Source organism: Lycorma delicatula, chromosome 1 (assembly GCF_047948215.1).
Source record: "Lycorma delicatula isolate Av1 chromosome 1, ASM4794821v1, whole genome shotgun sequence".
NCBI lineage: Eukaryota > Metazoa > Arthropoda > Insecta > Hemiptera > Fulgoridae > Lycorma > Lycorma delicatula.
Window position 1 is genome coordinate 308873109 of NC_134455.1, and position 27158 is coordinate 308900266.

A 27158-nucleotide genomic window follows, 5' to 3' on the forward strand; every position below is an offset into this window, starting at 1 on the left:
AAGACTATAGTTACGGTATTCTTAAGAAAAGGCCCTATGAGATTATAGATATTAATTAATGACTGGATTATCGAAGAGGTCAATAATTTTAATTATCTAGGTTGCCGATTAACTTTTCATCAAGATATTGACGTTTCAAAAAGATTGGTCGATTTAAAAATGGATCCAGATAAATAACACGGAAAATGGGGGAAAAGGCTCTCAAAGTTACCCAGGTAAGATTTTATAATTTTATGACAGTTTCGACTCTACGGTAATGAAACGTGACAAAACAAATTAATAAAAAGTTGGAAGCAGCTTATATGCGATTTTTACGTAAAGTCAAAGAGTGTACAAGAGGGGAAAATTATAAACGATATTCTTTTGACTTAAGTTCATCCTAATGGATTTAGACATTATAATGTCAACGAGAAAGTTGATTAATACCGCAGCAAGTGGAGAGATCATCTCCAAAAAATGAATAACAGTAGGCTTATGCTCCAAAATAAGCCCAGTGGAAGAATAAACACGGGAAAGCCGTTGCAACATTGGGACCAATTTTGCACTAATTAAACTGTGGAGACAATAAGAAATTTTTTCTTCTTATCCCTTGAAGATAAGGAGAAGAAACATTTGTTTTGAAGAATGTAACAGAATGAATCTTCAGAAGTAGTTAATTAAGCTGTACTTTTTAGTACAAAACAAGGCGACATCAAAGTTGTTATACTTTCCTGGCATTGATTATTATTATTATTTATTTTTCTACAGTGGGAAAATAATAATACTTGAAAAAAGTTTAAAAAATTCAAAAAATCGGTATTTTTTAATTTTGATCAGCTTCTCCAGTCCCAGTATTACCGCAAAACTATTTTTTTGGCTCATTGGCACTACTACTATGATTAGGAAGACGTAAAGAAAATTCGGTTAAAAATGTACTATAAATAAAACGATAGCTTTTTCTATTTTTGGGGAGGGGGAATTTAACCCAAATTCTTTTTTAAATGGTAAGATAAGCGTTGTTTTCTGAACTTAATATAAAATGGGGTTATGTTAGCAAAATTTTGATCTACCCCATTCCCTGAACATACTGACACATAATTACCATGTTAACTTTTACTAATAAATTGATTCGTACACTACTACCACTACCACTACCACTACCACTACCACTACTAGTCTCTGCAAATTTCATCAAAATCAGTTTATCCAGTGAAGTGCCCGTACGAATGTACGAAAATTACCCTTACATTTTTTGTTTTTTGGAGTCCCTCGGTCAAGAAACGTTGAGAAACGCAAAAACCCCATACCCCATTTTTTGATTGATTTCCTTCTCGCGTCATACCCCTAGAGCTGTGATGCCAGGAAATAAAATGAGTGTGTTGACTCTGTACGAAGATATACTAGACCTATTAGAACTTATTTTGTCCGATGTGTTTTAAGCTTAATAGTTAATTTCATCATAACTAAAAAATCAACAGTAGCTTTATTTGGTTCCCGATTGTTTATTTATTTTTTTGTTAATTTTCCAATTCCATTTTATCTTCAAAAACATGAAAAAACTCAAAGAAATATGTTTTTTGAGCATTTTTACATTGTGATCGCAAAAATTTCGGTTTTCAGATTTCAGCGAAAATAACAATTTTAGCCATTCTTGAATCCATTTTCACTAGTTACGTCGGCGTTACGTCTGTTCGAACTTATGTAGGTATGTATCTCTCATACCTCAAAAACGATTAGCCGTAGGATATTGAAATTTTGGATTTAGGACTGTTGTAACATCTTGTAGTGCATCTCTCCTTTTAATTGCAATCGACTGAACCTAAAGTGTCCAAAAAGTCCAAATTCCAAATATATTTGGATTTTGGATTTTTTTTAACTACAGTAGTAAGCCCTCATTGAGAGTTTTTCAACGATATATCATAAGTGCAATTATTTTCATTGGTTCCACAGTTATAGCCAAATAAAATTTTAATTAATGAAATACTTGGATCTTACATGGGAAAGGCAAATCGGTTTGAATCAGACTTCATCTCCATTTTTTTTAACTTTTTGTTTTTTAATTTAAATATATTGATTTCAATAATTATTAACCTCTGATTGTAAAGAAATTTTTACGATAAGTAATAGTTCAATAACAAAAAAAAATCATAAACTATCAGAAGTTATTAATGGAATAAAATTTTATATACTTTTCATTTAAAAATAAAAAAATGTGTGTATGAAATTTAATAGGCGAACATGAAGTCATGTGTTGTAAACATCCGTTTTTTTATCAGAGTATAAAATCCATGGAAAAAAATGGGTGTTTTATTTTACCACCAAAACATGCCGGTATCTACTAAATTATCAATTATTTTTTTCCGTTTTTTGACAATATTTTAAGTAACAGTTATTTCAATCAGTGAAATTAATTTTTTTAAATTTATAAAGTTGGTACGTTTTTTTATAAGCCGAGTAAGGACGTATTAATTAGAATTTTTTTTTTGTTTATTTAGATTTATGGATGCTCACGTTTATTATTTATCTATGGCTATTTTGAAGTTAATGTTTTATTTATTTTGTTCTATTTACGTTCCCGACTTGATTAATGATGTGAAGACATTTAAGTATATTTAAAAGACTATCAAACATTATGTTATTTCATAGTTATTAGTATTTATTTATAGTATTTATCATATTAATAGGTTTTTTTATTTGCTGAGGATTATCGCTGGATGATCCTCTTTCAAGTGATAGTCTGTCATACGACTTACTTATAACTTCAATATAGAAGCTGATTAAATAAAAGAATTCAGAAAAAAAATTAAAAGTAATCATGTTATACTTTGGATATCTGTGTTCTTTGGTGGTTGGGTTTCAATTAATCACACATCTAAGGAGATCAATTAAATGTTAACGGGTACATTTACACTTACATTGCACTACATCTGCAGCTACGTCAGGTCTGCAAACAAGGTAGCGATAATTGAATTGTCTGTATACACCCATCCAGACCCGGCAGTAGTTAGAAAACTGGTTGGAGAAAACATATAAAATAAACTTTACCGATGGATAGGTAGAGTTAGAGATAGATAGATAGAGATATTAAGTTAGTTTATTTAAAAAAGAAAAAAATCTTTTTAAATGACTGACTGGTAGGTAAACTACAGTGCGAAGAAAAAATATAACGAAAGTGTAATAAATAAACTTATTCAGCCGCTACTCTTTAAGACATGGCATTCGGACAAACTTTTTCTTGCGGACATTTACTGTACTAGCCGCACGAACGAATTTATTTCATTATATTCTGGTTGAAAAATATAGCTTCATTTATAAAAAAAATAGTTGTTTATTGTTATTATTATTATAAACATTTTCTTTCTGAACTATATAATACAAGTTAATTAAAAAAAAAATTAATATCCATTTTGAAACTGAAATGAACATAAAAAAAATACTAATAATAATTAGATAATTGTTGGTCAATAAACGCTCAAATTAGGCTACAATATGGGAAAAATTCATTTTATTCTTAAATAGGAACACTTTTGGAATTTTTATACGTTTCTCTTTGATGTAAAGTCAGTTAAAGTTAAAAAGCAATCACAAAAAGGATACTTAAGTTAATCTTAAATTTTTTGGAGACAAATTTAGTGACCAATAAACTTCCATAGTTTATTAAAAAAAAGAAAACATCAATAATGCCATGCCTTTGTTGCATTAAAGATCGACTGCAATGTGAGGTTTTCCTTAGCCGAGATGTTAATTCTTTTTGCAACCTACATGTTTGAAGGGACGATAGTGATTTAGTTGGAGCTATCAATTAATATTAGTGATATGATTTATAATATATTTCTATATTAGTTACTTTAATCAAAGTTACATTAGTTACATGCAATCAAAGGTTATATATATATATATATATATATATATATATATATGTTTAGATATATGTAAAACGTAAAATTGTTATTATGATCTTATTAATTTAATAAAATACTGTTATTCTACTTAAAAAAGTTATAACTTATTACCCGAATTAATTTGCTGAAATTTATTTTTAAAAATATATAATTTAAGACGTAATATTTTAAAAACATTTTTACACTTCATAGACGGAAGCGCATCCTTTTAAAGCAATTTTTGCTTTCCTTTTCAGAGAACACAGCCACCTACAAACTTCCTTTATTTTATTACCATACAAAAAATACGTTCTTGAGAATTAATTTTTTCGTAGAAATTTGATTTGATTCATTGTCTATATCCGTTTTTCTGAAACTACGCATTTTATCACAATAATTTATATATATATATATATATATATATATATCCGGAGGTCCTGGATTTAGTTATGCCATTTCAAATGGCATAACTAAATCCAGGACCTCCGGATGAAGATACGATGCTACCAGTGCGCTACAGAAATCGGCCATGTATTATTTTGGTCACATATTTTATTTTGTTTCTCTGTCGTTTGTATTTTTTTTTATTGGTATTTTTAAAGATGTTAATGATTTAAAAGGCTGAAGTGAAATTTTATATAATAACGTGTAGTTGTATGATTATACTTTTTTTTTGTAACAACTAGGATAAGTATCTTTTGAATAATAACTATAATCTTAAGTTGAAAGAGTCGCTTGCAAGCTCTGCTCTACCCCCATCAAGACAAAATATCTGTGTATATTACCGAAAAAAAAAAACATGTTGAAGTAAAAAAAAATCTTTTTTGCTGTTCAAGATGAAGATAAAACTGTAATAGCTTATCTGGTAAGCTTTTAGCTTACTTGGGTAAAAATATTGCCATTAGAAGAAAATAAATATTTACGTGGCAGGTTAGGATAAAAATTTATTCTAGGGTTATTGTGTTAGTTCAACAGATTCTTTCATTTCGTGAACACAACTTTTTCTTGTCGGTCCTAGTCAAATTTATTTCGTTTCTGGCCTCTCACAAGGACAAAATTTATTGATGTAGGATATACCGTTATACATATTCTGTTTATACACACCAGAGAAGTTGTATAAAAACGCTGTAATGGTCTTCTTATTAAGTGTGACTGACTGTAAGGCTAGTGTAAAATATTCAGTTACGGTAACGGAACGTAGTGTGCACAATCCCCGTACGCCTGTCAGGTTACACTGGACTACTTTGTCGGTCACACCTATAAAAAAAAGCACTTTTCAAGAATATTTAGGTAGTGAGATATATTTCAGGTTTATCTATTCAGCTGAATTCGTTTCAATTGATCCAGCATTTTCTATTAATTTTGTTTTTAAATAAAGTAATATATACTATAGACTTATTTCGAAAAAAACACAGTTGGAACTTAAAGACTGAAGATTGAAGAAAGTTGTATATATTTTTTTAATTTTTAGGGCAATATTCTTTTAAAATTACTAAATTTTACATTTTTATTTAAAATCTAAGAAGACCTATAAAAAAAGTTACCGGTACGCGAGAAAACCTTTAAATAAACGCATAGGGAGAAAAATCTGTCATGACAAAGAAAAAAAATTAATGTAAAGTAATGAAATAAAGAGATTGCTATCATTCGTAAAATACAGCTCTGTGGATGTAGGGTGTTTTTGTTAACCTAATCCTATTATAATCTATTACAATTTTTCCTATTATAACCTAGAATTTTCGTGCGAAAATAAAGATCAGAATGACATCAGATTATATTTGATTGTATTATAACAGTACGTTACTAAGCAATGGTGACGGCAAAAAGAAAAAAGAAAAGTATCTTCAAACCAAAGGGATATATTTTTAAGAAGAGATATCCCTTACTAATTAGAGGCAATGTATCAAATGCATTGTTCCTCAATAGAAAAGGTAAATTTATTTTTGCTTTACACGATCTAACAGTTTTTTTTGGGGATGATTAATTCACCGCATAAGTTTGAAACTTGTACATGGGAATATGAAATGAAAGTTTTGTAGCGTATGAAAAATGCTTTGCCTGACCGCAATTCAAACCCGGGATCCCCGGCCCTCGGATGAAAGGTCGAGACTCTACCAGTTCGCCACGAAGATCGGCAATATGATTTTATATATAATGTCTATCAAGTATCTACGGTAAAAAGAGGGAAAACACAGAATTATTTTCTTTGAGAGTAATTTTGTTCACTTTACAGTCAATTCCTGTGAAGCCCGTAAGTCCAGACAGGCTTCAAAACGAATTTATAAATCAATAATTTACTTTCTGCTGAAAGCCGAGATCTATGTCCTATCAGCCAGTACATATGTTTACACTTGAGATCCAACTCTTTCCGTTTAGAAGTGATATGTTTCGCCCAAGTAAGTAGTCGATCAAGATGAAAACCCAAATATTTACAGTCTTGAAATCTCGGAATCGGTACATCGAAGATGAAACAAGAGGACAGTGTTCCCTACGAAGGGTGAATGTGACGTGCTTTGAGTTTGTTTCGTTTTTTTTTATTTTCCAATGTGTAAAACACGATTTGAGAAGAGTGATATAATCTTGAATAAAACGAGACACAGTCGGATTTAGTCGGATTTTCGTGGACAGCAAGAATTGCAGTACCGTCAGCAAACGTTGTAACTGTGGTATCTGCCGTAATTGGCAAGTCAGCCATAAATAGAACATACAAGATTGGTCCAAGAACGCTTCCCTGAGGTATTCCTAATTTTATAAGGAACAAATCCATCAAAACCTCTCCATGTTTAACTTGAAAGCACCTGCATTCTAGGTAAGATTTTAGTACCACATAGAAAACACGCGGTAAAACCTTTTTCATTTTATAGAGGAACCCTACATGACAAATCTTGTCAAAAGCATGACTGATATCGAGAAAAACCGCTGAACAGTACTGTTTCTCATCGAGAGCATGATTTATAACGTTTACAATCCTGTTTTCATGCTCCGCAGCAGCACGTTGCTCCCTAAACCCAAATTGGTGAGCCGGAATGTGATCGTCCACGAACCGCTTCAGTCTTTTCAAAAAGAGCTTTGCAAAGACCCTAGACAGCACAGGAAAATAATAGCGTAGAACTGTCTTCTCCTATGTGTAACGATGAGCAACTCTATGTTTATTTTATTACATAAAACCAATATTTTGATGATTTTAAAAGTTTAGCTTTAGTTTTTAGTACATTTTAAATAAAACAGTTCATCTAAAAAATTTCTGAACACATTTATTTTTATCATATTTTTTGGAGCATGTAAATATTTACATCGTAATCGTTATTAAATATATTATCTTACGATCACACTTCGGTAGAATAGATTACTGTATTTTCAATAAAGGAAATATTCATGAACTTGATATTTTCTGCATTCTTTATACTAAAATTCATTTTATTACAATTTCACAAATTATATCAATCATTTGTCATCAGTAATGACTGATTATCATATTGTGATATGATAACAAGTCATATTGAACGAATCCATATGAAAAATTTCAAGTCAATTGGGTAGTGGTAAGAAAGTAAAAATTGACTGGGAAATTTGATTCGGAATAACGGCAAGTGGGAGTTAAAAAAATCGAAAAAAAACTTCGTTATGCCAACCTCCTTTTTTGAAGTAGGTTTTTAAAAACCATGTTTTTTATTCAGTAGTAAATTTAATTTTATTGTCAAAAACCCGAATCACACCCACATTTTTCATATTATTCATTTTTGTACATATAAAATGCTACTTGTAAAGAATTACTAACGTAAATACGATTAAAAAACTGAATAAATGATAATACTATTATTTCACTACGTAATAATGAACGGGAGGTGTAATCAGGACATCCCGTTTTTGGTCGAGTGAATCTCCACCAGACACTCAAATACAAGAAAAAAAAAACACAAGCAAACGACAAAAAGGGAATTTTTATAGAAATAGCTTCTTCTGAAACGACGTCACAAAAAAACATACAATAATATGATAATCGGTAATACCGCTTTTTTATTCACTTTTCTTTTTATAAAAGTTATTTTAACTATTAAATATTCATTAATTGACAGGTTCATATGTTTTTATTCTTTTTTCATCACACAAAATGAAACCGGCATTTTTATTCTTCTCCGACAGCAAACAAGGGTACGTTTCGTCAGATGGTGCAAGCTATAAGAGTTCAGAAAATACTAGGATATTTATCAAAAGGTTATGTTGAAAAAAAAACCTTTTAATAGATTATACATATAAATAAAATAGAATATGAGCTGGATTCGGGTAGACGATTTAAATATTTATAAGAAAGATGATGGTCAAGAAATTCAAGAGATACCTATATATTTTTCTTAGAGGAAAATATATAATCAACATACTTTTTAACACGATTTACCAAAAATTACTATCAACCATTAAAAAACAATTACATTGTCACAAAGACAGAATGATATAAAAAAAATGGTAATTAATACAAACCCCCCCTCCATACGAGAAACACTATAAGTGTGAAGGTATCCCTTAAAAGACAATTGTTTGCCCGGAATCCGAAAAAAAAAATTGTTATACAAACAAACCGATTACTATCTGCTACTCTCAAACTTCTTCAAAAGACAACGCTCCAAACACAGAGAAAAAATATTTAATAAATTAAGTCGTGGAAAAACTGGAAAAAAATTATAAAAATTCATTCGCCACCGGGCTGTTTCAAAATATAACACAACTGGTTTAGAAAAAAACAAGCAAGTTACTCAATCGTTAACAGCAACATCTATTTAGAGTAACATTATTTTGCTCGTAACTGAAAGAATTGTATTTAAGAAAAGTTCGAGAGTACTAAATATTCAGTTTCTTTGTATATGAATTACTTTTTTTTTTAATTCGGGGCAAACAATTGGTTTTTGAGAGATATCTTGGCGACTCTGTAAGTGTTTTTCGGGGGTTTTTATTACTCAACATTTGTTTTTATCATTCTGTTTTTGTGGTAAGGAAATTAACTAACACTTTTACAATGATATTGTTTTTTAGGTGGATCTTGAATCTGCTTGAAGTTGTTATACAGTAATTATTTATTTGTGCACTCCTAGAGCTAACTAAATAATTTTATATTTCACAATTCAGTTAGCTTTTAAAGGCAGGTTTTTAATGCTTAATTTTATCATTAAATTAATATTTAAAAAAATTAAACTAGAAAAACTTATGGTTCTTATTTCTTGTTTTTTTTTTTTTTAATATAATAAGAAAGATTAAATGAAGCTTTTTCATTGTCAAAGGTGAAGCTAAATATTTCACCAAAACTTAGAAACTGTACTTACGAGATAGAACATGAGGAGCGACAAATTTGTTTCACGACTGCCCAAAAACAAGTGTAATCTATTTAGGATGTGTGTTTGTTCCATCGTAGCAGCTCAACGGCTTAACGATTTAGATGTGTGACCCCGCGTTGAAATCCTTACGTTACCGGGAGTGTCATAGTGTATATATATATATTTTTTTTTTTAAATAAATTAAAAAAATTAGAAAAAAAGTTATACTATATACAAAATTGTCACCCGCACGGTCTTTAATTATTAAAGAGTATTGTTTGTCAGCAACATATTTTTTGGGCAGTCATGTTTTTTAATTAATATTTATCTCTTGTTTCTATTCAGTATGATTATTTTACTATTTAATTTATGGAGAAAGTCACTTGTTGGCCACTTCAGATTTCTTTGCGCGTTACTTATGTCATGCGATATGATTCGTGACATAACCTCATTTATTTGATCACGCTTTGAAAACCCTAATCCTATTAAGAGAATATTTTATATGTTTAATTAAAAAAGTCTATAATATTATTAAAAGAAATATTTTTAAAGAATTATATTTGTTCATTTAATATCAGAATTTATGATTTATTATAGAAAATGACTTTAATTCTGTAATTTAGGTTAAAGAGTTTCACGAATTAATTTCGGTATTCTTTGAACTTATTTCTCGATGTACTCGTTTTCCGTTTATGCTTATCTTATTCGTACATGATTCTTTCAGTTTGTAAGTATTGCTTTTTTCACTCGAAAATGGAAATACTGGATGTAATAGAAAGGTGAAATTTCTCGCTGCCCATTCTGCTTGACCTAAACGGGTGCAGCAACTAATACGCATAGTTTGATAGTTTTCAATGGAGATTTCAAAACTACAATTTTTATAATTCTGATTTCTTTGAAATTAACCTTCTTTTGTACTTCAAAAGATTTTTATTATTCTAATAAATAACTTATATTTTTACCTATTAGAATAAAATATTTTGTTAAATAGAAAATAGAATTTGAAAAGGCAAAATTTTCAAATAAAAATTATTTATGAAATGTAAACAAAAATTCAGTTGTATCTAAATAAAATCTTAATTTCCGTTCGATATTTGTTTTTTTAATCTTCAGTGTCTCATAAATTTCCATACGTAGAAAAATAAACATTTTTTTATAACTTTATTTATATATGCTGTACATAACTAGTATTATTTTGAAAACACATTTCGATGCATGTCCTCCACTGCTGAAGAATAAGTATAAGCACAACTGGAGGTATGCTTGTAATAACAAAAATAAATGAAAATGGGTTTAAAAAAACCATTTCCATTTAATGTGTGTTTAGAAAAAGGAAAGCTGAATAAAATATGTAAATTAGTAAACAGAGTTTATGAAAATGAATTTATGTAGATTTCAAAAGTGTATTTAAATACAGTAGAAAACAATATCAGACAACTACAAGATTACTGCACTATCAGTCTAACATCTTGTGTATTGCAAATACTTATTAATATAAGTTTAGAAGGGAGTAGATGAAGAGAAAATTGGTTTTAGAAAGAAACATGGGGTTTTAGAAACAACCATTCTCTAGCTAAGATTAATCTTGAAATGCAAAATTAATAAGAGTAAATTCTATGTGGCATTTATAATTCTAGAGAAAGCATTTTCTAATGTAGAATGGAGTAAAATGATTAAAATTAAAAAAAAACTAGTATTTGTTATAAGGGAAAGAACAGTATAAAAATTTGTGCAAGAATCAGGTGACCATTAACAACAGAGATTAAAATGACTGGCTCTAATTCAGAACTCAGACAAGGATTTTGCATTGCATTCTATCTTTACATAGCAGAAAAAATACTAGGAAAGAAATGGAAATTTGAGTGTGGAATAACAATTCAGAAAAATTAGAAATATTATGATTTGTAGTTGTTCTATTGGTTGAAACCATAAGTAAGAAACGATTTTAATTGAATGGAAGTATTGCTAAAATAGAAAGAAAAGTTGATGAAAAATATTAAAATGATAAACAGTAAAATAGGAGAGTATATATATATATATATATATATATATATATATATATATATATATATATATATATAAATATAGAAGCAACGTTTTTTTATTTATGTACCAAAATTGTACAAGGGATGTATAAAAAAGTAAGGTAGAGATTAAAAGCAGAATGGCTCAAGCAAAGAATAAAATTAAGAAACAGAAAGTAATCAAGTAGAGGCCTCTGAATTGTGGTGTTAAGGATGAAAATCAAGTGGGTTGATAAAATTCAAAATGATGAAGTATTTAGATGAATAGGTAAAGAGAGAAGTTTGTTGCAGATTCTTGCTGACAAAACCAGATTGACTGGTTATATATTCAGGGCTTATGTAATTTAGTAATGAAGATGTGTGAAGAGAGTAAACACTGTACAGGAAAACTAATGTGCTGTGTATCATATAACTAAATGAAGTATATGATGTACTAATTATGTGATGAAATTAAAATATTAATAGAGAACAGAAAGGACTAGAAAATTGCATCACATCAGTCAAATTACTGATGATTTACATAAAATAACATTGTTTTATAAATACGTTGATCGTTTATTTTTTTTCTATTTTTCTTAGGTGTACTCAGATTTTAAGTAATATTAAAACTAAATGTTAAGTAAAATAAAGTTTAAAATAACAATAATACTGTCTTGGTGATGTGTTTTAAAAATGTAAAAAAATTTTAAACAGTTGACGATCATTGGCTGCTGGAGGTTCTTTGATTTCTGGATGAGAGATGAACTGCTTAAAGGCTTTTCCAAAATTATCTCAGTTTTACGGTTCGATTTGTTAAAGCTTAATGATGTCAATTCAATGCTTACAATAAAATGTAAAGTACCTTAGGGTCCGTTTTAGCCCCTTTTTTTCTTATTTGCATTAACAAGTTGTTCAAGTCACTGCACTTGTATGGTCAAGTCACTGCCTTGACTGATGATATTCCTTCTTTATGTTTCTGAGGGTGCCCAGTCTGCTAAACTTAATATGGAGCAGGATTTGGTTGAGTTATACAAAATTATTAGACAGAACTAACTATTTGATTTTTAGTCAGAGGAAGACAAATTTTTGGGATGTTCAATTAATTTAACATAGTACTGATTGTGGTAGAGTGCCTGGTTTAAAATCCTGTATTGAAATCAAGGTGTTAAAAGGTTCAGCTCTGGATTGAAAAGAACATGTTGAATATATACTGTTCTTTAAGAGTTTTCTTAGAAAACTCTTAAAGAATTACTTCTTGCATTATATGCAATTCATGTGCTAGAGATTTTAAAATATTGTATAAGAGTATATTTGAAACAATCTCACCCCCCATCCTATGGGTTCACAGTCTGGGGTGAAGCATATAATTCAGCCATATGTTCAAAATTCAGTAGCGTATAATTAAATTTATGTTTCAAGTTGCACAGTTTTCTTTCAACTCAGTTGTTTAGACAATTACAAATTCTATCAGTTTGTAAATTGTACATCTTTAGGTCATTTATATTTTTTATTGTTGTAGTGGTAATTTTCCACCTGTTAAGAAGTTATAATAATCTTGGTAAACTTAACCTTGCTCGTAAAGCTAAGAGACATTGTTTTAAAAATGTGTTATAATTTTTGGTAATTTTTATGTAATAAATTGCCTGCAGGGTTAAAAAATTCAAAGCATTTGATTAGTTCTAGTAATAAATTGAGGAAAAAAGAAATTCAGTTGACAATTTAGATGAAGTTTGTAGAACTGCAACACGATTCTATTTTTGGGTTATCATTAATCTTTTATTCTTTTTTTGATGGACTCGAAATTGTAAAATAAATTACTATTTAATTCTTAATTTTGTGGTTTTGATAGTATTTATTTAGTATCTGTGCTAAATTTCATGAGTATACTTTTTCTTAGTCAATGAGCATGATTTGTGCTAGAGTTCCTGGTTTGCTATACTGTATTAAAATCAAGGTGTTAAAGGATTAGACTTGGATTCAGCTCTATATTGAAAAGAACATGTTGAATATACTTTTACTCTTTAGTTTGTGTTCTTATTCTATCTTTCTTATATCTTCTGATTTATATGATAATTTTCTTCTTCAGTGGTAAACCCTAATCTATTCTGTCCTTTGGGTTATATAATTGCCATCAGTTGTTTCTATTATTTTGAGGAGGAGTATAATCATTGATGTACATTTTATTTTTTTTTACTAAAAAGTGAAGTTATTATGTGTATTACTTTACTTGCATTTCCATTTTATTTAAAATATTTTACAGATACTTATTTTATTTAATTATTTTATAACAGATTTTATGTATTGTTTAACCTTTGATAATGGTAGTAAAGAAATTATTATGTGGATTATTTTTCCATTCTTTTATCAAATTGTTTATCAAAACTAATGATGAAAAATACTTAGTCTTCTTCCGTTTCTTTATAATTAAAATTTTCCCGTTTTATCTCATGTGCAGTATAAAAAAAAATTTCAACTGATAAGATAAACTCTTATGATTACATATTAAATTCAAAATACAAATTAATAATAATAATAACTGTACATAGAGCAAGCAACTTTTTCAGAATGTTAAAAGAAAATTATTTATTCCAAAATATAAAATGAAATAAGACTAATGCATATGATTCATTTTAGAAAGGGAATAAAACTAGAATAGTGAGGGACTTATAAGATTTTAGAATTATTTTGATGTAGGAAAATTATTTCTGCACTGGAATATTTATGGTACTTACGATCTTATTACGACTAAATTTTAAATATAATTTATAATCAAAAAACAGTTATCAATAAAAAGTCTAATAAAACATTCCTGAAAGAATTTTACTATTGTTATTATTATTCTGTTAATTATTAATTATTTCTAACAAAGAAATGAATTAATAATTGTCTTATTAATTCACTATATGTTTGTATAATATATTAGAGCAGGCCCATTATTCTCTGCTTTAATGCAATTGATATATATATATATATATAAAATTATAATATTTAATATATGTAATTATAATATAATTAGTTGAATAATGTCATTATTGCATATTAAGGTTACATAATTCTTTTTAAGGGATTATCTTTATGATTTAAAGTTCCCTTATGACATGTGACCATTATTTGGTGGACTATGAAATTTTATATAACCGCTGGTTCTTTTCAGTATCTGTTACGATTAAAAACTTGTAAATTTTTTTAATTTAAATGTTTTTTTAACTCTGCAGATTCCGCAAATAAGTTTGTTATGGTTTTAATAAATCTTTATTTGGGACCTATATTTGCTAAGTTAATATAAATTATTTATCTCGTATTTTTGAGGTTGTATCGCATATTTTTTTCAATTATTAAAAAGTTCGTTTTTCCGCCATTTTGGGATCTTACACTTGATACACAGAATTAATATATATATATTTTAGTAAACCTTACATTAGTGCATTTAAACCAACTTGATATCTAACACCGTTATTACGCAATAAAATTAAAAATTTTAATTTTGGCGGCCATTTTGAGGGGAAATTAACGGCCGATCGCGGCCATTCATGTATTTTTGTATTCCTCTATCAATGCTTAATCCGAACCCAAAATCAAAATCCCGACAAAACGTTTCACACACACACACACACACACACACACACTCGTGCGTATTGCATTATTAATGAACTGTTGGTTCGTTAAAAATAATTGTATTAAATTGTAAATCTTTTAAAATAATTTAATTTTGTCGGTTACAATTTCTAGTGGTATTTCCACTGGAAACCGACAAACACTATTTGGTATACTGTTTGAATGAATTATTGCGAAAAAATATCTGCCCATTTTAAAATGATTAATTAATTTTAAACGAAATATAGGTTATTCTTACGCTCTTGATCTGTTGTTATTAAAAAACCTTATTATGAAATAAGTTGCATAAGAGGTTTACAACTACGTAATTTGCAAATTCCTTTTTTAAAATTATTTCTTTAATTTAAATTAATTAATATTAATGTTAATCTGAATTTACTTTTCCATGTTTTATAAATAAATAAATAAATATATATATATATATATATATATATATATATATATGTATATGTGTGTGTGTGTGTGTGTACGCGCGCGCGTATGTATAATAGTAGTTTTTTGTTTGTTCAGGTCATATTTATTTTCTCGGTAATTAAACTGTCAATTTATTTTTAAAAGAAACTTAATGAAAAAACCCTATCAAAAATGTCATATACGTATGTAATATAATCCTCAGTTCAAGTACACGTGACTTTCACCATCTGCTGTAAAGTTTGCCCAGTATTTATTATTATTATTACATTTGTAATAGCAATAGTAGTAGAAGTAGTAGTAGTAGTAGTAGTAGTAGTAGTAGTAGTAGTAGTAGTAGTATAGAATATTTACGACTTGTATTTACTGCAATTAAACAGAACCTAGAGTTAACTGATTTTATCAATTACATATTAAATACATTAGCATAAATTAAATTTCACGTTTCAGTATTAACCAAAAACACAAGAAATAGATTTAAGAAACGTGACCAAAAACTTACAACAACTTTAATATTTTCTTGAATTAAAAAAGAAAAATAAACTGTTAAATGTATTCTCTTAGTTTCATGGTTTTTTTTTAGAATGTACCCAGACAGTTAACGCTCTCTTTCTTCTTCGGACCTTCTTAATTTTTGACATTAGTTATGACTACTAGCTAATTTATAAATAAGAATATTTTAGGAGAAAACAATACAATTTTATGTAGATTAATTATTATCAATGTGCTATTACAAATTAATCTTATACATTTTAAAAAATCTGCTACAAACCTGTTCTAGCTAAAAACCTAGTGGACCTGTGCTGCTCCACAGCGTTATTATTACAAAATAATGTTATACATATAAAAAAATCGACTAAAAACTTATTCTATTTCCACGCATCTCACCTCCAACCGCCTTATTTTTCTTTCCTTTCCTACGATGAGTAATTGCGTGCTCAAAACCTATTTCCAGTCCATCTAGACGTACTACTTGGCAGATTGAGCTAATTTTCTTTATTCTACTCGGAATGGCTCGCAGATATATCATTAAGCATCAACGGAGCTTCAAAGTGGTTTTTCTGTGCGTAAAAAGCTCGGAAAATTCCTCAATTAAAGAATAAATAAGGAGTTTTTGAAAATTTATCAGATGAAACTCAAGTCTGGGATGCAATGACAGTTGATGAAATATCTGTTGTTCATTTCGAGAAGAATAAAATAAAAATCAGCCCGTCCGTCCAGTAGAATGTCTGGAGGGTCTGGAAATAGGTATTCATATTGCGTGCTCCAAAACAAGTTCTAATCTGTCCAGTCGTTCTAATGGACGGATCGGGATGATTTTCTTTCATTCTGCTCGGTATGACCCGCAGATATGTCATCAAGCACCGAAAGACCTCCAAAGTGATTTTCTTGTAAGTATAAATTACAACATCAATATTATCAATAACATAAAAATTATGCAATAAATTAATCGTCTAAAAAAATGAAAATGTGGTAGTTTTTTAAGATATCTGCATTCCAATTCATTTACATGTTTGTTGATTTTTGTTGTTATATTATAATTCTGAAAAATAAATTATAAATTTTAATAATATTAATAAGCAAAATTCGATATATCAAAATATATTATATAAGTAAGTGATTTATGCTGTTTGTTATAATTTTAAATTTGATGTTACTGATTTTTTTGGTTGTTTTAATTACTTATTTTTTGATTTTATTTCAGTTTCAATTCGACCTTAGAAAGTTTCTCAATTAAGGAGTAAATAAAGATTTTTTGAGAATTTTTCAAATAAGACTTAAGTTTGGGTCCAATGACGCTGGATGATATATCTGTTGGTCATACAAAAGAGAATAAAAAAAAGCCCTATCCATCGTAGAACGCCCACATGGACTGGAAGTAGGTTTTCTGCCCAATTATTATAGTATTATGTAACATATTTTTTATATATATATATATATATATATACATTTTTGCTTATTATTATTATTAAAATTTTTAATTTATTTTTCAGAATTACAGTATAATGTAAATTAATTGGAATGACGGTATCTTAAAAAACCTACCACAATTTCAATTTGATAATTTTTTTTGACGATTAATATACTACATAAATTTGAAGCTTGGCGTGGTAGTATTGTGTAGAAATTTTGTAGCAAAGAGAAATGCCTGACCGGGATTTGAACACGGGATCTTCTGGATGTAAAGCTGAGAAGATGCCACTCCGCCAATGAGGTGGCTGCATTATGAATTTAATAGTCAAGGTCATAATTTTTTTGACCAATTTAAAAATAAATTAGCGTTTGATTATTTCTGAGCTTAAATCAGTGGAAGTTAAATTATGGTCCTATTTATTTAGTTTTGCAACGGTGCGAGCCTGTGATATCAGTGAACCGTAGCTGCAAGTATTGATTTAAATGGGAATCCCTTTCTTAATTTATGTAAAGGAATTCCAGGAACATTTTGTTTTTATTTATTAATTCCAAAGATGATCATCATCGATCTAATCCGAATATATATTTTACATATTAATTATGAAATATTAATTTTATCTTCGTTTTAAAATTTCAATAAAATTCAACTGATTTTTTTTTAAAAGCTATCGCCATGAATTTCTTTATATTCTAAATCAGGGAAAACCCCTGATTCATCAAGTTCTTTAGGTTAAAGTCTAGTTTGTTGTAGATTTACGTTAGTCTTCAAATGGATTTCAACTAGAAATTTACTACATTACATTTTGGTTTCCGACAAGTTAATAAACAATAAATAATTAAGTTAATAAATTAAGGTTTTATTTACTGAAGGTAAAATAAAAATTAAAAACATTAATCTTTATTTTATAAAATATCTAAACTTTTGTAACAGGTAAATTTGTAAGCATCAAAAGTAAACGTTACAATATACTTTTTTTATCATAATTATATAATCATTTTTATTTATTATTTATGGAATAACTCATTTATTTGTGGAATAATGGATTTTTAAAATAAAACTTTTATGAGGTACACTCAATCTGAAATTTCCTGTTTATAAAATTTATTATAAATCATAAAATGATATAAATATGTTATTTAATCTTGGCCAGTTATTAATACTGTTCAATGATCAATAACATTTTTTATTTATTTCGTAGGATTTTTGAAAATCTTTTTATAAAAAGGAAAGATTATAATTATTAAACTTAGCTTTTTTAATCGAAGTAGTAACATAAAAAAACAGCAAAATTAATGGGCAATTGTGATATTTAATTTTTACTTATTAATAAATTCTTGAATCATACCTTTTTTTTATTCTGAATTACATTGTTTTAGAATTGAGCTATTTAGTCATTTACTTAAATTTACTGATATGTTAAAAGCTTTTTTTTATTTAACTTGCTTTAGTTATAATCAAATCTTGCAACTGCTATATCTTTTGATCTATCGTATGAAAATCAATGAAATTTGGTACATGTATCTAACTTTGATGTATAAAAATAAATATTTTTACTTTTTAAAAGCTTTTTTATAGTCTTAAAAAAATACAAAAAAAAATTACAAAAATGTAATTGATTATTATATAAAAAATTATTTTTTAAAAAAGCATTTGTTTAACTAATATTAATATTAACATTAATAAAAAAGGAAATAAATTAGAAAAACCCTCTAACAAGTAAAAAATAAGAATTAAATAAAATTGAAAATTTTAAACAAAAAAATATATTAACAAATATAAAAATGCACTGAAAAGTAAAAAATAAATTATATAAATATTTAATAAATAACCAATAAATAAAAAATAAATAAATGTAATAATTATTAAATTTTAAAATTAAAAGTAATGAAAATATTTAGTTAAATAAAAGCGTGGCGCAGTTTTTATAATTTATTTAAAACAACACAACATTTATTTTTACAACAATTAATCTTCATTCTCAATAACGACGCGAGGAGGCGGAAAGGTCTGCTGGAACCTCTCCAGTTGAGACTGACTAGCTACAAGTAACAATCTGGGAAAATGCACCCACACGCTTTCTTTGTACGTGTTATCAAATAGTTGAAGTTCCTCTTCGAATTCTGATTGTAATCTAAGCCAAATTGAACGCACTCTTTTCGCTAAAAGATTAATTTTAATTAATTATGAATTCATAATTACGATTACAATTGTAATAATTAATAATTTTTCTGATTATCGTCAAAATGTAATAACATTATGCAAGATTTCTAAATTAAATTTTTATTTTTAATCTTATTAACCCTTAAAGGTCATCTCGGTGCAAATTTGAACCATCAAAGAATTAAAACTTTAGTTATTTTATTCAGATAAATAAAGTATATACATAAACTAAACAACTTCATTAAACAAAAAAATATATATTTTAAAATACAGCAAAAGTCTATAAATACTTATTCAAAAACATTGTTATAAAAACTGCGCCACGCTTTTATTTAACTAAATATTTTCATTACTTTTAATTTTTAAAATTTATTAATTATAAAATTTATTTACTGGTTATTTATTAGATATTTATACAATTTATTTTTTATTTTTCAGTGCATTTTTATATTTGTTAATATATATATATATATTTTTTTAATTTAAAATTCTCAATTTGATTTAATTCTTATTTTTTACTTTTTAGAGGGTTTTTCTAATTTGTTTCCTCTTTTTATTAATGTTAATATTAATATTAATTAAATAAAAGCTTTTTTTAAAAAATAATTTTTTATATGTAATCAAATATATTTTTGTAATTTTTAAAAAAAATTTAATTAAAATTATTTATTTATTTATATTTATAATCTTGCCAAGCACATAAATGAAATTAGCATATTTAATTTTTTTTCTGTTTTATTAATTCGCCACACAAATTAAACATTTTTGTGTGAATAAAATATGGTAATTTTATAGAATGCGAGAAAACGACATAAAAAACGAGAAAACGACTGACCGTTTGATCAGCATTCAAACCTATATCATTCTGGAAGAAAGCGGCAGAAGGTAAAAAATAGTATTTATTTATTCTACTTTTATCTGATTCTACACAGGGACTGAATAAATAAACAAATAAATAAGGTGATTAATAAAAAAAAAATTCATTATATTTTTCTGTGGTAATATTTTTCTCTCTATTTAGTCCTAGAATGCTGGAGAAGGAGATTATTTTTGAAAATAAATACATAATCATAAACTACATTTTAATGCAATTTGCCATTTGTCGTTTAAAAATCAATGTTCAGAATGTTATTTAATAGAGAATTTTTACTGTTTTCGTTTGGAAAAACCAGAAAAGGGTTTATGGAAACTAAAAATATTTATAGAATTATGGAATTATGTATCAAACGTTTTTTTCTCTTAATAAACCGAAAAAGGTGGTGATAATACGAATAGTTAAAAAAATAAACAACCGCAGTTAAACGAAGGAGGTATATTCTTATTTATGAATGCTGAATGTAACTTTTTTAATATTTTGAACTGTTACACTCAAGTTTAAAAAAAAACTCCTCTTAAGAAGTTTTCTGATTATGTCAGGAAGAAAATCAAATCAACGTACCCTCGTAATTTACATTTTTCTCTGATTTTCTTCTCCACATTCTCTCTCTACATATGTATATATATACGTAATAGATTATAACTTCTCGGTTGGCTGTTAAAATAACAAGAACACAAAATATTCAGATCCCAAATAAGTCACTACGCAAATAATAGAAATAAATATAACTACGCAGATAAAATATTTAGATCACAAATATTCCATATTATAATTCTTAAGGTAAAAACAACCATTTTACAATATTATGATATTATTACTTAAAATAAAACAAAATATAAAACAAAATACAACGTTTCGCCTTAAATGCGATGCTTTATCAAGCGCAAGTATAGATTATTTGGGATCTCAATAATTTGTGTTCCTGTTTTGTAAATAAATATATACCTTAGGTTTTAAAATAACACGAAAATTGATGGCAATAACATTGCAATATAAAATACTTTCTCATACAAACACTATGTATGTTAAAATAATATTAATAAAATTTTGATATGACAATCTTATTTTTTCTTTTAATTCCAACCAATACGGATAGATTCTCGAATCACTTTTCTAAATTTTTCTCTGTCTTTACAGAGAAAAATTTAGAAATGTTTAATGTTTTTAGATTTGTTTCTGTTTCCTTACACCAGTTGGTCTTTGTGGATCTGTTTATGTAGAATTTAAATATTTGTTTTGTCAATCTTTGATTGTTCATTCTGCATAAATGTCCATAAAACTGTAATCTTCTTTTCCGAATTAAGTACCCTTTTTTGTCTCTGTATTTGTACATTTTTTCTTATTTTATTAATAAATAAAAGTGAAATTTTGTGGATGATAGAAATAAATATTTAAATAAGAAAGTAATTAAAAAAAAGATCGGTGGATCAATATAAAGTTATTACTGACCATCAGCATTTATACGCTGTTAGATCCATCATGTGCAATTAAAAACAAGTATATTTTAATAAGATTTGAACTAACCAACAGCAATTGAGTTTACAGCCTTTTGAGATAGAATGTATTACTTTGAAATAATTTTAAAAAATAAAACGAGTAACGTATACCTTAGTATTAAATCCGTATCAAAGACTCCAAATTGTATTTTAGCGGCAGAAAAATTTTAAAATGAACAAATTATTACTCGTTTTTATGTATTACTCATACCAGAGAATAGATAAATGATTAATTTGTATTAATCAGTTCTTTTCTTTTTTTATCAATATCCATTGAATTACGTAAAATCTTTTTAAACATTCGATTTGATTGAATAATTTAGCACCGAGTAAATATTAAGATTTATTTAGCCTTCACATAAAAAACTTGCCAAATGAACTATAAAGTAGGTTACATTACACGTAGAAGGGCAGAGTTTATCAGAGATAAATAAAAAATACAAACAAAGAAATAATTTCTTGGTAACATTAACGATGTAATAAATTTCATTTTGGATATTCCGAGATGAGTCATTATAGAACAACCTGACAACGTAGTTGTCTCGTATTTCAGCGACTCCCACCACCAGTTAATATGGAAATTACGCTTATTAATGAATTTAATAATCAAAGCTCCTCAGTATCATACCCGGTTGTTTCGTAGTATTGTTAACAATAATAAAAAAAAAACAAACAACAACAATAATAATAATAATAATACAGACAATACAGATCGATAATAATAATAATAATAATAATAATAATAATAATAATAATAATAATAATAATAATAATAATAATAATAATAATAATACATCGGTAATAATACAGATCGATAAAAAAGTGATTTTAAGTATTTATTTTACCTACTACTGCTTTTGGTTTCCCCCAGCGAACGTAATCTTGTGTGAAGCAAAGTATCTGGTTAGTTCCAGCTCTCACTTAAGCAAAACATAAAATATTAAATAAAAGAAATACTGAGAAAATAGCCTTTTTCATTTTTTGAAAGTTAAATAGTTAGAGATTAGTTTTTTCTCTACAGACTGGTTTACCATTACCAAAAGCTTTAAAATGGAGCTTTTCTTTTCCTCTGATTTCGCAATCGTTAAAAATGTTTTCTTCATATCAATGTTAGACGATAAATTTGGTTTACAATTTAATTTTTTCTTATCCTCTATTCATTTTTTGTGCTGAACTTTTATCCTCAACTTATTTATTACATCCTACGTGCCCAATATTCAGTTTTAAACTTTCCCAACATTTGTTATTTTCTACAGATTTTACCCTGTAATATATTGATTTTAGGTTTAACAATTTTTTTAACGAAAAGAAAAAACTAAAGCGTGTTAAATAATGTTTAAAATAATAGTAAAAATGTGCTAAAACGTTTTCAGAATAAAAATTTCACTTTTTGTCCTCTTTTAAATTTATATGCTTTAATGTCATCTGTACTAAAAATTATTATTATTTTTTTTTTTTAATTTCAAGATGAAATGAAATTATAATATTAACTTTTTATGGTGCGGTTTTTGAAGGTTTTATTTTCAGTATATTCTAGATCATTATTTGCAGTGGCGGCTCGTAGCTAAAATTAGCGGGGCTACTGCTGCAGAAAACCTTTATTCGGTCCTTTCCAAGGCCATGGTTAAAGTTTTCTGTAAAATGAACCGAAAAAAAACGAATCAAATAGAATAGCTGGAAGCAGGATAATAATCTAATTGTACACTTTATCACATTCAAGAATATGAAACACAGTTTTCAAGCACACTGTGCTTAAAAACGGTATTCGGTTTAATCGAATAAATAATAAAATGTTAATACAGGTAATATTTTTTAGTATTATTAGATAATAACTTAATAAAATGTCAGCTTAAAACCACTATAATCCAGTGGTGCTTAAGTTAAATTTCTATGTATACAAAAACAAATACATAATTAGTTTTTACTAATTAGCTTTTATTTCTCCCTTCCAGCGCGTTTTTGGACAGATCTGGTAATCAAAGAGTCCTTGCTTTCAGCCAACTTCTGATCGCTAGTAAAAAAACAACTAAACCACTTTCATACTCCTTCCACCGACTAAAATAGAGAGGGGAACGAATAAGGAACGTTCCATTCACACGCGAAATAAAAAAAAAAACTACTTTCCACCAGCACGCCAGGGTCAGCACTGCGGGAGTGACAGTGCTCTCTTTCCCTCTCAACCTCGCGTGCAGCTTTCTATGTACGCATTTGCACAACAGCCAAACACCACGCCGCTGGAACTGTGAAGCGCACAGTTCCATTTAATGATTTTAGTATCGTTTTCATATTTTAGGGACGGGTAGCCTCTCAGTGGAGGGATGTAGTGGTCGTCCAGAAGGGAGGGCTACTGCATCTTGATGAAACTGAGAGGACCCCGATGGGAAGCCAAGAAACGGCAAGACAGGGGGCAGTCGAGTGCCACGGCACCCTGACATTCCTGCCCATAGCCTAACGGCAGAGGCCGGGGATGTTGGGGGTGTTTAAAAAAGGATAAAAAAAAGTATCGTTTTCATAAACTGGGGAATGGCTACTGACATTAAACTTAATGATATATATTGTACAAGTATAAAGAAAGAATTAATGAAAAGAGGACTCATTATATTAAAGGTTATTGATAATATCAAGTGGAAATAGGTGATGCTGCAGTTCCATAGTGTCTATACGCGAGCCGCCACTGATTATTTGTTATTTAAATTTTTTTTTTTTTAAATCTTGATTTTAATTTTCCACGTTTTGTTTTAATAGTTTTCTTTTGATTTTTGTAAATAAAATTACCAATAGCTCGAGCCTTTTAAAAATAATTATAAATGAATAATTAATGACAGAAAAAAATAATTTAAAGGAATTAAATGTTATTTTCTATTTATCTATTTAAAAAAAATTAATCATCGTTTTTCAAATTGTTCACTAAAGCTGCTGATGCAAAATATCAGTTTTCTTTTTGTTTATAAATATTTTTTTCCCAACATACGAGGGGAGGCTGAAATGTAATCCGCACTGAAACGTAAAAGGAGAACTAAATGTTGCACAAAAAAAAAAGGAGCTTCTATTTTTTAGTTTCATTTCCGTACTACTAACACTCAAAAAATCTTTGAGCCATGCTGTCAAATTTTTTATCAGTCGCCATTATTATAGAGTCGAGTATACCTGATATGTCAACATGACAGTAAGTGATTGAATTTTTAACAGCGGAGAAAATGAACGCTACAAACATTCATCGACGTCTAAAAGCTCTTTATGGTGATGAAACTTTGATCGAAATAATTTGAATAGATGTACAGTAAAATTTCGTGCCTCAGAAGCTTATAAAACGAGTATTGAAGATGAACCTCCCATTAAAAATTATCTGGAATTCCGAATACATGTATGTGACTGACTACTGGGAAGCTTGGTCAATTGTAAATTCTGCGAATTACATAAACAGTAAAAATATGTTAGGAAACTTGTGAATCCACGGAATCGATAACTCTACAAATAAGGTAATGCTTGGGCACACATGTCGGTGCAACCGTTGAACCTCTGGTAAAGTTGAAATTTTTACTTATTCTACACCCTTCATACTCACCACAGTTCTTGTTATTTTCCCTTCTTTCCGTAATTAAGTAAGGATATTAAGGGTATTCACTCCACTACGGATGATGAACTGCAGGATGAGAGAGGTTGTGGATAAAGGAAAGATCCCACCATTCTTCATTGATGGAGTGAAAAAAATTATTCATCTTTGGAGGAAATGTAAATATCATCATTTACATCTAATCATGTAACATCGAGGTGACATTAAGGAACCCAAAAAACTGGATGGAAATTTTCGTAATTTTAATGTTTGTATGTACTTGTATTGGCCTTTAAATCACCTTATATCTTCAGAACTACTGGACCAATTTTCACTAAACCTGGTCAGATTACTTCTATACTTGTATATGAAACACTGATGACATTAAAGTTTCAACTTAAAAGATCAATGGGGTGTGGCTGTAAAGCAAGGTTACCCTCAGTATCTCAAAATTTCGCCTAATTAAGGTCATATTGTTTTAGGCACATTAGTTAACGATCAAAAAATAATATTTGCAAAAAAAGCTTTTTGCAAAATCGCATCCCATCTCGAAATATGCTGTAGCAGTCGTCGTCTACTACATTGTGACGTTACAGGTGAGCGGTAGAATTAAATAAATTAATAATATTTGAAGTGTAAAAAAAGTAACTAGGTCTGGCTGGATCTCCAACTCGATCGCCCGGTTGATTCGATACTTGGTGCGTTAAGCCCCGCGGTTACACCAGCTGCCGACAACACAAGCAAAATTTTTGCTATATAAGTTGTGAAATTGCATTAGTTTAGTTAGTTCCGACCGTCGCCGCTAGTACCGCCATACCCGCGCGAATTAAGTACGGTATGCGGCGCGCTTTAGTTAGAATCACTGAATTAAATAAACGGAAAAATATTACATTTCAATAAAATTATAAATATTTAAAATTAAGTTGTGTGTGTATGTAAGCCGTACATCAGAAACAACCCGCAGTTGTAGAACTTTTTCATTTTTTTGTGATCTATAACATTTTTTGGCTTATCATTTTTTACTTTTTATACTTTCTGCACCATTTATGCAGTATTTACCATTGTTTTCCATTAATTTTTACCGAAAGTTATATTAACATAAATTTTTATCAAATTAAGTGGTCAAAAAAATACATAATTTTTAAGTGTTATTCATAAATATTTTAGTACAACTTTGTTTTAAGTAAGTGCCTCCGTAACAAAGTCTGGAAGGTTCCGGGTTCCAATCCCGGTCAAGTATGACGTTTTTCACAAGCTAAAAATGTTCCACTCCATATTTCCAGCCATAAGCTCCAAACTTAATATAACAGTGAATTTTTATTCATCAACCAAAATTACACTTTTTTATACACTAATGTTTAAGTAATATTAAAAAATTAAAAAAAAAAAAAACTTGTACTGTATTTTACTTACGTTAAAATAATAAAGAAAATAAATAATATATTATATTGTTACTTTTACTACTACTACTTCCAAAAATAGACTTTTATTTATTAAAGAAACAGTAAATCATACTTATAGCCAATCAGTAAACTAGTGCGCCTACTGTGTAGCAACGCGAAAGTGATAGCAGCATTAATGAACCGACGGTGATTGCTTGTGGCCAGTTAAACTACTCGCTATGCAATATCTTCACCGCTTACAAGGTCCCCCCCCAGTTCTCAGTTTATGTACTCATATTGATAATGAGAGTATTTTTCCTATAGACTATGCCAGGAAGTTCAATGTCGTCTTCAAGAGCGGCTGTGTAATAAAAAGTTGTTCTCAGTACCACTTAAGATAGAAATTTTTCTGACATACTAAGATTAATAGCCTACTTTCTCTTTCTGATAGACAAGCTTGATCTTTGTAATATATGTCAAAACTTAATCTAAAATGTAAAATAGAACTGCTATGATTTTCAAGTTAAATATTTGTTTAAAACTCTAATATTTTTCTCGATATCTCTTTCATACGAACGGT